This window comes from Tamandua tetradactyla, chromosome 1 (assembly GCF_023851605.1).
Source record: "Tamandua tetradactyla isolate mTamTet1 chromosome 1, mTamTet1.pri, whole genome shotgun sequence".
NCBI lineage: Eukaryota > Metazoa > Chordata > Mammalia > Pilosa > Myrmecophagidae > Tamandua > Tamandua tetradactyla.
This window is the reverse complement of record NC_135327.1, coordinates 53,594,826-53,611,898: the sequence shown is the minus strand read 5'-3', so window position 1 is coordinate 53,611,898 and position 17,073 is coordinate 53,594,826. Positions and strand designations below refer to the sequence as shown.

Below are 17,073 nucleotides of genomic sequence, written 5' to 3'. Positions count from 1 at the left end.
AGTTCCAACAAGGACACAACAATTCCTTTTCAGAAGCAAATGTTTCACTCTTCAAGTTCTTGGTTCATTTTCTCTCACTTCTGTCTCTTGATTTTTTTTTTCTGTTCCTATATCACACCCAGTCCTCCAGCCTGTAATTTAAGCCATGTCTACTGCTTACTTGGCGTCTTCACTTGGATGATTAATCAGCATTTCCAACTGATTTCCTAAGCATCTAAGTATCAGCCATTGGTACTGAAGTCGATTCTCAATATAACAACCAGAGTAATTCTGTTTATATATGTCACATTATACATAATTACAAATAAGTAACTGTCTTACTCAGATCCTCCAGAATAAAATCCCAGTTTTTCTGGACTCTGGTCATTTCTCTGAGCTTGTCTCTCCCATTCTCCCTTTCTCTCACTGCACTTCAGCCACACTTACCCCCCTGCTCTTGCTGGAACCCACCAGTCACCGTTCAGCCTCAGTGCCCTTCCGTTCCTTGGCTCTTCCTTTAGTGGCTGGAAAACTCTCCAGACATTTGAATGACTCACCCTCTCACTTCCTTCAAGTCTTTTCTCAAATGTCACTTACTTTGCAAATCACCTCTAAATATTCTTTTTCCCTCATTTCTGCCTTATTTATTTCTCCAGAACATGTATCACCCTCTGACATAATGCACATTAGTTTACTGTCTGCCTCTTTTCACTGCCATGTGGAAGCCAGGATAGTAGATGTTGGCTTTGTTTGCTGCTGTGTCCCTAGCAAGAGAACAGTGCCTGGTACACAGTGGGCAATCAATCAATATATGTTGAGTGAATGAATAAATATTTCTAGTTTTAATCTACTTTGTATATTATTGGTAAAGCTTGGACTAGCATTGTACTGCCTATTTCTCGTTTTCGTTCCACACTCTTCCAGAATCCTTACACTTAAGAAAGTTGTCTCTTTAAGAGTAGCAATAAGATGGTGAAATTTCCTCCTTATATGCAATTCTCTGCCTTCATTGCATTGTTTTAGGAAGAACCATTTAAGAGGATTCCCATGTTTCATATTTCCTGACTCTCTTCCTTGTAATCCCAATCCTGTGTAGACATGCTGAAATATGGCTCAGCAGAGTGGAATGAGCACTGGGCTCAGAGTAAGGAGTTATAATTTTAGCTCTTCCATAAACCTCTGACCCTGGCACAGTTGGTAAAAATTGTTTTTAAGAAGCAGCTTATTTTAAAAAAATATTTTTCCTTACCAAGACATTAAATAAAACATGGTGTGCAAGTTTGAATCTATTATGTACCCCAGAAAAGCCATGTTTTAATCCTGATCCAATTTTGCCGAAGCAGCTATTTCTCTTAATCATGATTCAATACTGTGGGGTGGGAACTTCTGATCAGATTATCCCCATGTGGATATGACATGCCCAAGTGTGGATGTGACCTTTTAATTAGATGGAGATGTTACTCCACCCATTCTAGGTGGGCCTTGTTCAATTTACTGGAGTCCTTTAAAAGAGGAAACATTTCAGAGAAAGCCAGAAATGACAGAAACCTCAGAACTGACAGAGAGAGCAGATGTAGACACTTGGAGAACAGTTGCTTCACAGAACAAAGATATGCATGTTTGGAGATGCTTGGAGCCCAGCAGAAGTCACCATGAGATGTTAAGCAAGCCAGAACTTGGGGAGAGCCAAGGGAAGACAGGAGATGAAAGCCAGCCCCAGAGAAGCAAAGTGAGGAATCACTACAGGAACAGAGTCTGAAAGCAACAGAGCCCAAGAGCAAGAGACCAGCAGATGCCAGACACATGACTTCCCAGCTAACATAGGTGTTCCTGACCCATCAGTCTTTCTTGAACTAAGGTACCTTTACCTGGATGCCTTAGTTTGGACATTTTTGTGGGCTTAGAACTGTAAACTTGCAACTTAATAAATTCCCTTTTTAATAGCTGTTCCATTTCTGTTATATTGCATTCTGGCAAGTTAACAAGCTAATACACATGGTATGAGAACACAAAATTGCTGGTGTTATAACAATAATAAAAAAACATAATTACTGTTAATATCAAGAGTTATGTAGCTTCCAACATGCTTTCACATTCTTTATCTTAAATTACACCTTTTTTTTGAGAACTATCCTTAGCATCATGGTATGATGAAGAAACTGAATCCTGAGACTTTTACCCTCCAAGTGTCAGTAAACATCAATTTCTAGCAGAAGCGTAGATTTCAGGTTCGGTTTTTTTTGGATGGCAGGTGTTATGGTTGGGTTCATGTGTCAGCTTGGCCAGATGATGGTGCCCAGTTGTCTGGTCGAGCGAACACTGGCCTAACCGTTATTGCAAGGATATTTCATGGCTGGTTAATAAACCAGAAAGCTGGTTTATTAAATCATCAGCACATTGATTGCATCTATGACTGATTAAATCTGCAGTAGGCCAAGGAGAGTGTCTTCTACAGTTAATGATATTTAATCAGTCTAAGGCTTTCAAGGAAAGGCCAAAAGAGAGAATCTCTCATTCTACTTCAAGCCAGCCAGCCTTTCTTGCAGGATTCATTGAAGACCTTCATTGGAGCTGTCAGCTCACGGCCTACCTACCCTATGGAATTTGGACTCATGCCTCCTCCCAGTTGCATGAGACACTTTTATAAAACCTCATATTTACATATATCGCCTCATTGGTTCTGTTTCCCTAGAGAATCCTGTCTAATACAGCTGGTTTCTTACTTTCTAGTTCTGTGGCTATTTTTCTTTTTACCACTAATTCCTCAATGCTGCTTGTAAATCCACACAGACTCAGTCTTCCTGAGAATTTGTACTTATATACTACAACCCATTTCTTTAGGGAATAGAGTCACTATTTCAGATTTGGTTTCTTTGAGAGTTTTACATCTTACTGTCCTTCTACTTTCCTTTGCAGCCTGCCTCCTTGCTATGACTTTCAAGTGATTAGACTCAGTTCATTCCATTATCACACTAAGAAATCATTGATAGAACAGTACCCATATTTTCCCATAACTATAATTTGCATGGAAGGCCCAATAGAATGGGGCATCTAATAAAATGACTATGCTTTGTAATTCTCAGACAATGGGAAGACATGGAGCAGCTCCTTAAAAATAATGGTAGCTTAAGTGTTCTATAATACTGAAGTATATAATTCAGTGGCTTTTAATACATTCACATATATACAACTACTACCACAGTAAATTTTAGAATATTTTCATCACCTCAAAAAGAAACTATGCTAGAAGGAAGTACCTGAAATTGTGGAACTGTAACCCATACAGATGTTAAAATTTGTTCTATAACTACTTTTCAAAATGTACTTTGAAATTTCCACTTGTTTGTATATGTGTCATATTTCACAATAAAGTATGTTAAAAAACAAAACAAAAAAAAGAAACCTTGTATGTAACAAATGACTATGACTAACAACTCATTTATTCTATAGGTATTTCTTTTTAGTGTCTGGTATTTTAGATAGCCAGAGGAAATACTCAAAATACTTGAAGTTGTTGACCTGTAACCCAGTAGCACTGGTTTTTGATAATGATTTTGAAACTGTATAGCAAACAAACAAACAAAAAACGGTTGGTTACCTGTGTTTGTGTGAATCTGCTTCTGGTGTTTTCTTCTGTTCCACTGGTATGTGTGTATATATATATATATATATATATATATATATATATATATATATATACATCATATATATTTCTGACAATACTACACTGTCTTAGTTAACTTCTATTGTAAGTTTTAAAATTGGTTAGAATCCAATACCAGTGGTCAATAAGAGAGGGTGGGGAAGAAGATATGGGTGTTTGGGGTTTACTTTTTTCTTCCTTATTTCTTTGTCTGGAGTAATGTAATGTTCTAAAAATGATCATGATGATGAATGCACAACTATATGATGATACTGTGAACTACTGATTGTATACTTTGAATGGTATGTGGTGTTTGAATATACATCAATAAAATTACGTTAGAAGAAAGAAACCTTGTACCCTTAGTTATTGTCCCTCTATCTGTTCTTCCACCCTCCCCATGCAGCCCTAAGTAACTACTAATCTACTCTCTCTATATCTATAGATTTGCCTTTTCTGAACATTTATATAAATTGAATCATCATTTGTGGTCTTTGGGGATTGTTTTTTTCTACTTAGCATAATGTTTGCAAAGTTCATCCATGTTGCAGCAGGTATCAGTATGTCATTCCTTGTGATGGCTGCATAATGTTATCATGTATATACCACACATTTATATATGCTTGTTTATCCATTAATCAGTTGATGGACAAATTTGGCTAGCTTCCATTTTTTTGGCTATTGTGAATAATGTCCATAATGATATAGACATTTAGGTACAAGTTTTTATGCAGGTACATGTTTTCTTTTTTCTAGGATATATACTAGGAATGGAATTTCTGGGTTGTATGGTAAATCCATCTTACTTTCTGAGAAACCATGGAACTGTTTTCAAGTGTCTGTACCATTTTACATTCCCACCAGCAGTGTAGGAGGGTTTTGATTTCTCCACAGTCTCACTAACACTTATCTTACTTTTTATTCTAGTCATCCTAGAGTGACTAGGATGTGGGTGTGAGTTGATATCTCACTATGGTTTTGATTTATATTTCCCTGGTGGCTAATGATGTTGAGCATGTTTTCATGTGCTTTGTGGGCATTTATGTATTTTCTTTGGAGAAATGTCCATTCAAATCCTTTGCCCATTCTTAAAAGTGTCTTTTAACTATTGAGTTGTAAATTCTTTTTATGTGTTCTATATACAATTTGGATTCATGAATTTACAAACGTTTTTTCTCATCCTTTGAGTTGCCTTTTCACTTTGTTAATAGCATACTTTGAAGCACAATGTTTTTCATTTTGATGAAGTCCAATTTTTTTTTTCTTTTGTTGTTCATGCATTTAGTGTCACAGCTAAGAATCCATTGCTCCATCCAAGGTCAGGAAGGTTTTCCAATAGGATTTCTTCTAGAATTTTATAGTTATAACTCTTACATTTAGGTCTTTAATCCATTTTGAGTTAAATTTTGTACAGGATGTCACATGAAGTCAGGGTCCACCCTTACTCTTTTGCATATGGTTATCCAATTTTCTCAGCACCATTTGCTGAATTGGAGATCAAGAAGTGTGAGCCCTCCCACTTTGTTCTTCTTTTTTGAGATTGTTTTGGAAAACCTGGGTCCTTTGCAATTTATATGAATTATAGCATCAGCTGGTCAGTTTCTTTAAATAAGCTAACTGAGATTCTTATCATGAATTATAGATTATTTTGGAGAATAATGCCATCTTAAGGATAGTAAGCCTCCTGATCCATTTCTTTAGATCTTCTCTAATTTCTTTCAAAAAAATTTTTTTTTACTTTTTTTTGTTTTCAGAGAATAAGTTTGTGCTCTTTTCTTAAATTTACTACTAGGTATTTTATTCTTTTGATACCATTTTCTATACATTTTGTTTTTCTTCAGCATAGGTCTAGTTTCTTATTTCTTTGCAAGTTTCAAATTTTTGTTGTTGGAAACTGGAAATTTTAGATAATATATTGCAGCATTTCTGGGTACTATTCCCTCACTCCGAAGTTTATTTTTTTTATTTGTTTGTTTATTTGATTAATGACTGGTTAGATTGTTTGAGTGACGTTTCTCTCTCCTCCTGCCCGACACATACACACAGTGTGGAGCTTCTGATGCAGTTTCCTCAGGGGTACAGCTTTGGGGCCCACCACACTCTGGTATGACAAAGGTTTGGGGAGGGCCCTCTTAACTTTTTCTCTCCCTGACCACATCCATCTATTAAGCTCCACTAATTGCTGTTAATTGCAGGATAATTGCTTTATTTTGTTCAACAATTCCCTGGGGCACAAATTTCTGCACTGACTGATCCTCAAATTTACATTCCTTTGAAGCAGTAGTCCCTGAGGTTAAAGTTTGAGGTTTGTTCTGATCCCACCCCCAACCCCAGGGCTCTCCTCTGCTACCTCCTTCCCCAGTTCTCTTTAGTAGGTAGCTCCTCTACAGTTTAACCTAAGTCTCCAGCGAGTCTACTGATCTCCTCCCAGTTGCATTTTACCACAACTTCCACTAAGCTCCCTTAGGTTTGAACTTGTCTGCACGCTGTTGCAAATGAAGTCAGTTCCTTTGGAAAGAGATTTAGAACTCCCTGTTTTTGTCTTCCTTCTCACCCTGGGCCAAATCTCCAAGCCATGACTCTGGAGCTGGCATGCTCCTATGAGTGACATTCCTGCTTTAGGATTTGAGCACCTGGTGGAAGAGGGCACATTAGTCTTGTCAGGTGGTCTTGTGTATGGAACCTCCACATTTTGAGCTGGTACAAGAGAGGCCAGGGTCCCAGTATGCCCATGGTACCAGACCCAACCCAAGGTCTAGCTTTGGTCCCACAAATGGGGCTAAGGCAGGAGATGGGAGTGTCTCAGCTGCACCTACTTTAAACTTAGCCTCAGTGGCAGGTAACTAGAGGTAGGATAGGGAATGTTGTTTTGCCCTTTTCAAGAAGATAGTCCTCTGACTGAGAGCTTGGGGAAGAGAAAGCAGTGCCTTCTTGGCTGCATCAGTCTGGAGTAGAGTTTCCATCTTTCTGGGATGGGAGGGGTAAGGGAGGGTGAGCTTTAGTTCAAATATTGCCGACTCTTGCTATTCTTACTTGTAGTAGATTTTCCTCAGTAAATGTTTCTTCATTTGCTGCACGCCCTTAGGACTATCCCCAGAGAATTTAAATGCTTGTTTAAAATAATATTCAGGGTGTACGGGTGGTTCAGTGGTAGCATGCTCACCTTCCATGTGGGAGACCAGGTTCGATTCTTGGACCACACCCCCCCCCAAAAAAAAAAAAATAACATTCACCAGTTTCATGGGGAGCTGGTGTGCAGAGCTCTTTATATTATAATGCCAGAAGTCATCTATTTTAATTATATTTTGAAAATACAAAAGTAAATTCCTTTTATTTAATGGGTATCAGCATCTATGCAATTAATAAATATTAATTTTTAAATTTTTAATCTTTAAAGGCATACAGAATTTTGATGCTCTTTTCCTAACATGATTAATAACAGCTACAAACTTAATACTTCATGATACAACATGTGTGATGTCATCTATAGAATGATTAGAAAGCGTTGACTACACTTAGTAGAGGAAAATCATGATGTTCAAATTTGCTAATGATGGCTTGGGAAAAGCACTTAGCACCCTGAGCCTCCATATTCTCACCTGTGAAGTGACAGGAATAATGGCCTATTCTTGTTGTTGAAATTATTAAAAGAGCTCATGTGTATAAAATGCCTGACAAGATGCCCAGCTTAATGAGTATCTTCTATCTTACTTTATCTTTAAAAGGATATTTGGATATTTATTTGTATTTCTTCTTCATGGACATCCCTATAATTTTTCCTTTGTTATTTACCACACCTTAAAAGAGATCCCCCTGATGAAAGACTACTTGGAAACTAAAGAAAAACTGTCTCCTTAAAATGGCAAAGTCCCTGCAATCAGGGTCTAAATTTCATGATATCAAACCAAGACAGAAACAAGGAATAAGGAATCTAGAACAACTGCATAATTCTTAAATATTGCAAAGGAAAAAAGGAATTTCTTTTATAGATAGAGGGGGCCTGGAGTAAAGACACTACCCTCTGGGCCTCTCGTTCACAGGATCTCTGTTCCAGTTTGCTGGCTACATTCTCCTGTTGCTTCCTAATGATTTCTTTTTTCTTGTCCCAAACAGAGATCAACTTTAGTTGTTTTAGATAGTTTGGAAAAGTGTTCCATGGACCAGCAGCATCACTTGGAAAGTTTCCTTAAAGGTAAATTACCAGGCTCCATTACAGGCCTACAGAGATGGGAACTCCAGAGAGCGGGTCCTAGCAATCTCCTTTTACAAATTCTGCAGGTGACTCTGATGTGCTCTGTAGTTTGAGAACTGCGGGTTTTAAGCAATTACCACTGCTCCCAGGGGGCACACAGTCTTGACCAAAAGGCACTAGATGGCCATTTTTGAATCAAGTGTGCACTTGTGGTCTCAAGGGCAGCCCCAGACCCCACCAGAGTGAAAATCCCACCAAAGGTAAATCAGAAGACTTTTCTTCCAGACCAGAAGATGACACATTATCCTCTGACATTTAAGAAGTGAAGCCCAGAGCCACGGTGGCTCAGTGGCAGAGTTCTCGCCTGCCATGCTAGAGACCCAGGTTCGATTCATGGTGTGCCTGCCCATGTAAAGAAAAAAAGTGAGCACCATCCTGTACTCTCTAGCTCTAGTCTCACTGGCATTCTTTTGCTTCTTGAAATACTATTGGTCTTGATCTTTGCCCAGGCCATTCATTCTGCCTGAAATTCGTTTTATCCCCTCTACTTGCTGTAATCACTGACTTTCCCTTCAGATCTTCAGTTAATCTTGAATTCCTTAAGGGTGCATTTCCTGAGCCCATAATTTAAGTTAGGTTCTTCCTCCCTTCCTCCCTCCCTTCCCTCCCCTTCCCTCCCTCCTTCCCTCCCTTTCATCTCTTGTATAATTGTATTTCAATTTGCAACATGTATTCATTTATGGGTATTTGGATTCCTGTCTGTCTCCCTTGGGATACTGTAAGGTCCACAAGGACTAAGAGTGAGCCTGCTTTTGTTCACAAATGCACCTCAATTGGGACACTCAACACATATTTATAGATAAATGAACAAAAGGAAAAATTCCAGTTTACCAACATTTTGTGTTATCTAATAGGTAGTTTGTATTCCTGTAAAGAAAAATAATTGTTTCTGATTATTTTAATTTTACATTTATTTTTACTGAGCGCTAATTATGTGACAGATTCTTTTAGTGTCGGGGATGGAGCTGTAAATAAGACAAACAGAATACCAGCTTTCATGGACTTTACATATTAATTTCCATCTTCATAGTTAAACTATTAAGTTGAATTGCCAGAGATTGCACTTGGAGCTTCTATAACAGAATTTTGAATAATTTGAATAATACTTAAACTAAGTTAAAGAGATAATAGTGCACAGTATGTAAGACTATATAATTTAAGGCGTCTTAATTTTGAAATCCGTTGTTGCAAAAGGTATTCTGAAAGGAACAAAGGACTTGGTATCCAACATTAAAAAATTCTCGAAAGGACTACAACAGCCCCCATGGAAAAGATATATTTATACTTAGAAAATAAACTTAAAAAAAATCTTTATTAATTTTTAAATAAAAAAAATATGACAAGAAAGAAACACAAACATTCTTAACATATGATCATTCCATTCTACATATATAATCAGTAATTCACAATATCATCACATAGTTGCATATTCATCATCATGATCATTTCTTAGAACATTTGCATCTATTCAGAAAAAGAAATAAAACGAAAACAGAAAAAAATAAAAATAAAATAATTATACATACCATACCCCTTACCCCTCCCTTTCATTGATCACTAACATTTCAAACTAAATTTATTTTAACATTTGTTCCCCCTATTATTTATTTTTATTCTATATGTTCTACTCATCTGTTGACAAGGTAGATAAAACAATAAACTTTTAATATGAAATATACCAATATATGTTTCTTGGCAAAGATATGCTAATGGTAGACAGGTTTTTAAGAAAGACAAGAATTTGATTCAGTAGCCAAAGTTTTTATGTAAAGCAAATTTCTGCTTTTTAGAAGGTGATGCTGCTTTTTAGGAGGTGATGCTGCTTTTTAGGAGGTGATACTCTTTTTAGCAAGTGAGCTGGAAGATGAGAAAGGAAAGGAAAGGTGGTGACATCACGGGCAGATACACATGTACATAATTTACACAAACAACTGCATCACCTTCAGTTAATAGGGCAGAAGATTTCACTTCTCAAGAAACTGATTTTCCTGAGGGTTGTTTGCTTCAGCCCTGGTCCAGGTTGTTTTCTTGTTAGTCTCCAGGACTATAATCAAAGGTAAAGAAATGTTTGGAAGGATATTAGACCGCTGTTTCCTAGAATTGTGACTTGTTAAAGTGTTGATAACTTCTTAATGACCAGGCCTCGCTGCCCTGATGGTTCCTTGACCTCTGTAGCTGCTGCCCGTGGTACTTAGCAGCAGTCAGGGGAGGATGCAGCTGAGCCCTCTTCATCACCTGACCCTTCTTGCACACAGTTAGCATTGCTTCTTTCTTCCTTTCTTAGTTTAGAAGCAATTTTTTATTGTTCCTAATGAGTTCAAATATGATGTGTAACACACCAGTCTTTGTTGTTGTTGTTTTACAGGAAGCAACAGGTTTACAGGAAAATCACTATAAATTACAGAGTTCCCATAGACCATCTTATTAAAACCCTGCATCAGGTTGGTACCTTTATTATAATTCATGAAAGACCATTTTTATAATTGTGCTATTAACTATAGTCCATTGTTTGACACCCGAGGCTTGATAATGGAAAGAATTGTCCAAATCAATTCATGACTTTCCGCCTCAGAAAATTAAAAGGATTTTTAAAATTCTGCAAGCTGGAAAGATAAGTTCATCTTTCCCAAATGAGGGGCATTTTCACTTTTTAAAAAAATGTCAGATTGGAGAGTGTGGCACTGTTGGTTTCTTGTCCGATGTTAATTAAGTCAGATACACCAGGAAGGAAGGAAGGGAGGGAGGGAGGGAGAGAGAGAGAGGGAAAAACAGAAAGAAGAGAAAGAGAAACAAGAAATAGAGATAGATACAGAAAGAGACAAAGAGAGAAGAAAGGGGAAAAACCCAGACCACACCCTGTGTCAGCCCAAGCACCCCAGGGTAATTTTGTACGCTTTAATGTGTGCCCTCATCTTAGTGTAACTCTTTTATTTTTTCATTACAAATAAAAAAGTAGCATGTCTTTGAAGTTTTAGGTGCATCAAAGACTTGCTCCCCTTAATTTTAAATTACTCTCCTAAAATCCTGTCTACCGTTAGCAATTCATGAAAAGGATGCACTGTTTTGCTGTCCCCTGGGTTCTCAAACGAGAACCTCTTATTTGATCATATGTTTTTGCATCAAAAATGTTGAGCAGGATAATATTCAACAGCTTGTAAAATGGCCACATCTGCAAGAGACCTTATAGGTGAATGTAATGAAAGAAATGCATCTGGCAAAATATTCTTGGACATAAATTAATATTCTTAGGACATTTTAAAAATTAAATGTTTGAATACATGGTACTTCCTATTACACTTGCATATTGAAAGGATTGAAAGTATCTTAGTTGAATTTCCTCTCTCTGACTACATGGCATGTACACTGAACTTCAATTTGTTTTATGTTTTTATGGTTGCTCAGTACAAAAAAAGGTAGAATTTTCTTAAAGCGATTATTGAAAAAAGTCAGTTTAACTCATTCTTTAGCAGTTGACTGATTAAATTGTGTTATTTGGATCTAACTTTTTATTTAATAAAGTATTAATGCTAAAGAACTTAAGCTGGTTGTCTAATAAGTTGCATAAATTAAATTCATTTACTCTTCTGCATCTGTAATTTTCCAAAAAATATTGACCTTATGGCTTTATTCTTTTGCAAAATATGAAATTAAGAGTAAGCTAAGTAATGCCATGTACCAGAAAATTATATTCCTAAGGTCTCCTCTTTGGTGATAGCTGGCAAAATTCTGAAAATAGTAAGCCTAACAATATTATCTGTCAGTAACCAAGAACTCAAATCATAAGCAAAATCCATTTCATTTTATGTCAATAGAGTACCCTGTCCATACCAAGCTCAGAATAACCACTTAATCTTTTTTTTTTTATTTTTTTTATTTTTTATTTTTTTATTAACGGAAAGAAAAAAAAAGAAATTAACACAACATTTAGAAATCACACCATTCTACATATGCACTCAGTAATTCTTAACATCATCACATAGATGCATGATCACGTTTCTTAGTACATTTGCATCGGTTTAGAGGAACTAGCAACACAACAGAAAAAGATATAAAATGTTAATATAAAGAAAAGAAATAAAAGTAGTAGTAATAGTAAAAAAGAACAACAACAAACAAACCAACAAGCAAACAAAAACAAAAAAAACCCTATAGCTCAGATGCAGCTTCATTCAGTATTTTAACATGATTACTTTACAATTAGGTATTATTGTGCTGTCCATTTTTGAGTTTTTGTATCTAGTCCTGTTGCACAGTCTGTATCCCTTCAGCTTCAATTACCCATTGTCTTACCCTGTTTCTAACTACTGCTGAACTCTGTTACCAATGACATATTTCAAGTTTATTCTCGAATGTCCGTTCACATCAGTGGGACCATACAGTATTTGTCCTTTAGTTTTTGGCTGGATTCACTCAGCATAATATTCTCTAGGTCCATCCATGTTATTACATGGTTCATAAGTTTATCCTGTCTTAAAGCTGCATAATATTCCATCGTATGTATATACCACAGTTTGTTTAGCCACTCTTCTGTTGATGGAGATTTTGGCTGTTTCCATCTCTTTGCAATTGTAAATAACGCTGCTATAAACATTGGTGTGCAAATGTCCGTTTGTGTCTTTGCCCTTAAGTCCTTTGAGTAGATACCTAGCAATGGTATTGCTGGGTCGTATGGCAATTCTATATTCAGCTTTTTGAGGAACCGCCAAACTGCCTTCCACAGTGGTTGCACCCTTTGACATTCCCACCAACAGTGGATAAGTGTGCCTCTTTCTCCGCATCCTCTCCAGCACTTGTCATTTTCTGTTTTGTTGATAATGGCCATTCTGGTGGGTGTGAGATGATATCTCATTGTGGTTTTGATTTGCATTTCTCTAATGGCCAGGGACATTGAGCATCTCTTCATGTGCCTCTTGGCCATCCGTATTTCTTCTTCTGGTAGGTGTCTGTTTAAGTCTTTTTCCCATTTTGTAATTGGGTTGGCTGTCTTTTTGTTGTTGAGTTGAACAATCTCTTTATAAATTCTGGATACTAGACCTTTATCTGATATGTCGTTTCCAAATATTGTCTCCCATTGTGTAGGCTGTCTTTCTACTTTCTTGATGAAGTTCTTTGATGCACAAAAGTGTTTAATTTTGAGGAGCTCCCATTTATTTATTTCCTTCTTCAGTGTTCTTGCTTTAGGTTTAAGGTCCATAAAACCACCTCCAGTTGTAAGATCCATAAGATATCTCCCAACATTTTCCTCTAACTGTTTTATGGTCTTAGACCTAATGTTTAGATCTTTGATCCATTTTGAGTTAACTTTTGTATAGGGTGTGAGAGATGGGTCTTCTTTCATTCTTTTGCATATGGATATCCAGTTCTCTAGGCACCATTTATTGAAGAGAGTGTTCTGTCCCAGGTGAGTTGGCTTGACTGCCTTATCAAAGATCAAATGTCCATAGATGAGAGGGTCTATATCTGAGCACTCTATTCAATTCCATTGGTCGATATATCTATCTTTATGACAATACCATGCTGTTTTGACCACTGTGGCTTCATAATATGCCTTAAAGTCAGGCAGCGCGAGACCTCCAGCTTCGTTTTTTTTCCTCAAGATGTTTTTAGCAATTCGGGGCACCATGCCCTTCCAGATAAATTTGCTTATTGGTTTTTCTATTTCTGAAAAATAAGTTGTTGGGATTTTGATTGGTATTGCATTGAATCTGTAAATCAGTTTAGGTAGGATTGACATCTTGACTATATTTAGTCTTCCAATCCATGAACACGGTATGCCCTTCCATCTATTTAGGTCTTCTGTGATTTCTTTTAACAGTTTTTTGTAGTTTTCTTTATATAGGTTTTTTGTCTCTTTGGTTAAATTTATTCCTAGGTATTTTATTCTTTTAGTTGCGATTGTAAATGGGATTCGTTTCTTGATTTCCGCTTCAGCTTGTTCATTACTAGTGTATAGAAAAGCTACAGATTTTTGAATGTTGATCTTGTAGCCTGCTACTTTGCTGTACTCATTTATTAGCTCTAGTAATTTTGTTGTGGATTTTTCTGGGTTTTCTACATATAGTATCATATCGTCTGCAAACAATGATAGTTTTACTTCTTCCTTTCCTATTTTGATGCCTTGTATTTCTTTTTCTTGCCTAATTGCTATGGCTAGAACTTCCAACACAATGTTGAATAATAGTGGTGATAGTGGACATCCTTGTCTTGTTCCTGATCTTAGGGGGAAAGTTTTCAATTTTTCCCCATTGAGGATGATATTAGCTGTGGGTTTTTCATATATTCCCTCTATCATTTTAAGGAAGTTCCCTTGTATTCCTATCTTTTGAAGTGTTTTCAGCAGGAAAGGATGTTGAATCTTGTCAAATGCCTTCTCTGCATCAATTGAGATGATCATGTGATTTTTCTGCTTTGATTTGTTGATATGGTGTATTACATTAATTGATTTTCTTATGTTGAACCATCCTTGCATACCTGGGATGAATCCTACTTGGTCATGATGTATAATTCTTTTAATGTGTTGTTGGATATGATTTGCTAGAATTTTATTGAGAATTTTTGCATCTGTATTCATTAGAGAGATTGGTGTGTAGTTTTCTTTTTTTGTAATATCTTTGCCTGGTTTTGGTATGAGGGTGATGTTGGCTTCATAGAATGAATTAGGTAGCTTTCCCTCCACTTCAGTTTTTTTGAAGAGTTTGAGCAGAGTTGGTACTAATTCTTTCTGGAATGTTTGGTAGAATTCACATGTGAAGCTGTCTGGTCCTGGACTTTTCTTTTTGGGAAGCTTTTGAATGACTGATTCAATTTCTTTACTTGTGATTGGTTTGTTGAGGTCGTCTATTTCTTCTTGAGTCAAAGTTGGTTGTTCATGCCTTTCTAGGAACTTGTCCATTTCATCTACATTGTTGTATTTATTAGCATAAAGTTGTCCAGAGTATCCTGTTATTACCTCCTTTATTTCTGTGAGGTCAGTGGTTATGTCTCCTCTTCCATTTCTGATCTTATTCATTTGCATCCTCTCTCTTCTTCTTTTTGTCAATCTTGCTAAGGGCCCATCTATCTTATCGATTTTCTCATAGAACCAACTTCTGGTCTTATTGATTTTCTCTATTGTTTTCATGCTCTCAATTTCATTTATTTCTGCTCTAATCTTTGTTATTTCTTTCCTTTTGCTTGCTTTGGGGTTAGTTTGCTGTTCTTTCTCCAGTTCTTCCAAGTGGAGAGTTAATTCCTGCATTTTTGCCTTTTCTTCTTTTCTGATATAAGCATTTAGGGCAATAAATTTCCCTCTTAGCACTGCCTTTGCTGTGTCCCATAGGTTTTGATATGTTGTGTTTTCATTTTCATTCGCTTCGAGATATTTACTAATTTCTCTTGTAATTTCTTCCTTGGCCCACTCATTGTTTAAGAGTGTGTTGTTTAGCCTCTATGTATTTGTGAATTTTCTGGCACTCTGCCTATTATTGATTTCCAACTTCATTCCTTTATGATCCGAGAAAGTGTTGTGTATGATTTCAATCTTTTTAAATTTGTTGAGACTTGCTCTGTGACCCAGCATATGGTCTATCTTTGAGAATGATCCATGAGCACTTGAGAAAAAGGTGTATCCTGCTGTTGTGGGGTGTAATGTCCTATAAATGTCTGTTAAGTCTAGCTCATTTGTTGTAATATTCAAATTCTCTGTTTCTTTATTGATCCTCTGTCTAGATGTCTGTCCATTGATGAGAGTGGCAAATTGAAGTCTCCAACTATTATGGTAGATGTGTCTATTTCCTTTTTCAATGATTGCAGTGTATTCCTCACGTATTTTGGGGCATTCTGATCGGTGCGTAAATATTTATGATTTTTATGTCTTCTTGTTTAATTGTTCCTTTTATTAGTAGATAGTATCCTTCTTTGTCTCTTTTAACTGTTTTACATTTGAAGTCTAATTTGTTGGATATTAGTATAGCTACTCCTGCTCTTTTCTGGTTGTTATTTGCATGAAATATCTTTTCCCAACCTTTCACTTTCAACCTATGTTTATCTTTGGGTCTAAGATGTGTTTCCTGTAGACAGCATATAGAAGGATCCTGTTTTTTAATCCATTCTGCCAGTCTATGTCTTTTGATTGGGGAATTCAGTCCATTAACATTTAGTGTTATTACTGTTTGGGTAATACTTTCCTCTACCATTTTGCCTTTTGTATTATATATATCATATCTGATTTTCCTTCTCTCTGCACTCTTCTCCATATCTCTCTCTTCTGTCTTTTCATATCTGACGCTAGTGCTCCTTTTAGTATTTCTTGCAGAGCTGGTCTCTTGGTCACAAATTCTCTCAGTGACTTTTTGTCTGAAAATGTTTTAATTTCTCCCTCATTTTTGAAGGACAATTTTGCTGGATATAGAAGTCTTGGTTGGCAGTTTTTCTCTTTTAGTAATTTAAATATATCATCCCACTGTCTTCTAGCTTCCATGGTTTCTGCTGAGAAATCTACACATAGTCTTATTGGGTTTCCCTTGTATGTGACGGATTGTTTTTCTCTCGCTGCTTTCAAGATCCTCTCTTTCTCTTTGACCTCTGACATTCTAACTAGTAAGTGTCTTGGGGAACGCCTATTTGTGTCTAATCTCTTTGGGGTGCGCTGCACTTCTTGGATCTGTAATTTTAGGTCTTTCATAAGAGTTGGGAAATTTTCAGTGATAATTTCTTCCATTAGTTTTTCTCCTCCTTTTCCCTTCTCTTCTCCTTCTGGGATACCCACTACACGTATATTTGTACGGTTCACATTGTCCTTGACTTCCCTGATACCTTGTTCAAATTTTTCCATTCTTTTCCGGATAGTTTCTGTTTCTTTTTGGAATTCAGATGTTTCATCCTCCAAATCACCAATTCTATCTTCTGTTTCTTTAAATCTGTCGTTGTAGGTATCCATTGTTTTTTCCATCTTTTCTACTTTATCTTTCACTTCCATAAGTTCTGTGATTTGTTTTTTCAGTTTTTCTATTTCTTCTTTATGTTCAGCCCATGTCTTCTTCATGTCCTCCCTCAATTTATCGATTTCGTTTTTGAAGAGGTTTTCCATTTCTGTTCGTATATTCAGCATTAGTTGTTTCAGCTCCTGTATCTCATTTGAACTATTGGTTTCTTCGTTTGACTGGGCCATATGTTCAATTTTCTGAGCGTGATCCGTTATCTTCTGCTGGCATCTGGGCAT

General features: G+C 36.5%; 1 long non-coding RNA gene across 3 annotated transcripts in view; it reads left to right on the top strand.

Annotated features, from left to right (window-relative positions):
* Positions 1 to 17,073, top strand: part of LOC143646659 (uncharacterized) — a 207,237-nt gene that overhangs the window by 60,410 nt on the left and 129,754 nt on the right. For all 3 annotated transcript variants that reach the window (XR_013157566.1, XR_013157565.1, XR_013157564.1), the window contains 2 exons: positions 7,736 to 7,814; positions 10,240 to 10,315. This is a non-coding gene — a long non-coding RNA (uncharacterized LOC143646659). The remainder of the gene's footprint in view (positions 1 to 7,735; positions 7,815 to 10,239; positions 10,316 to 17,073) is intronic.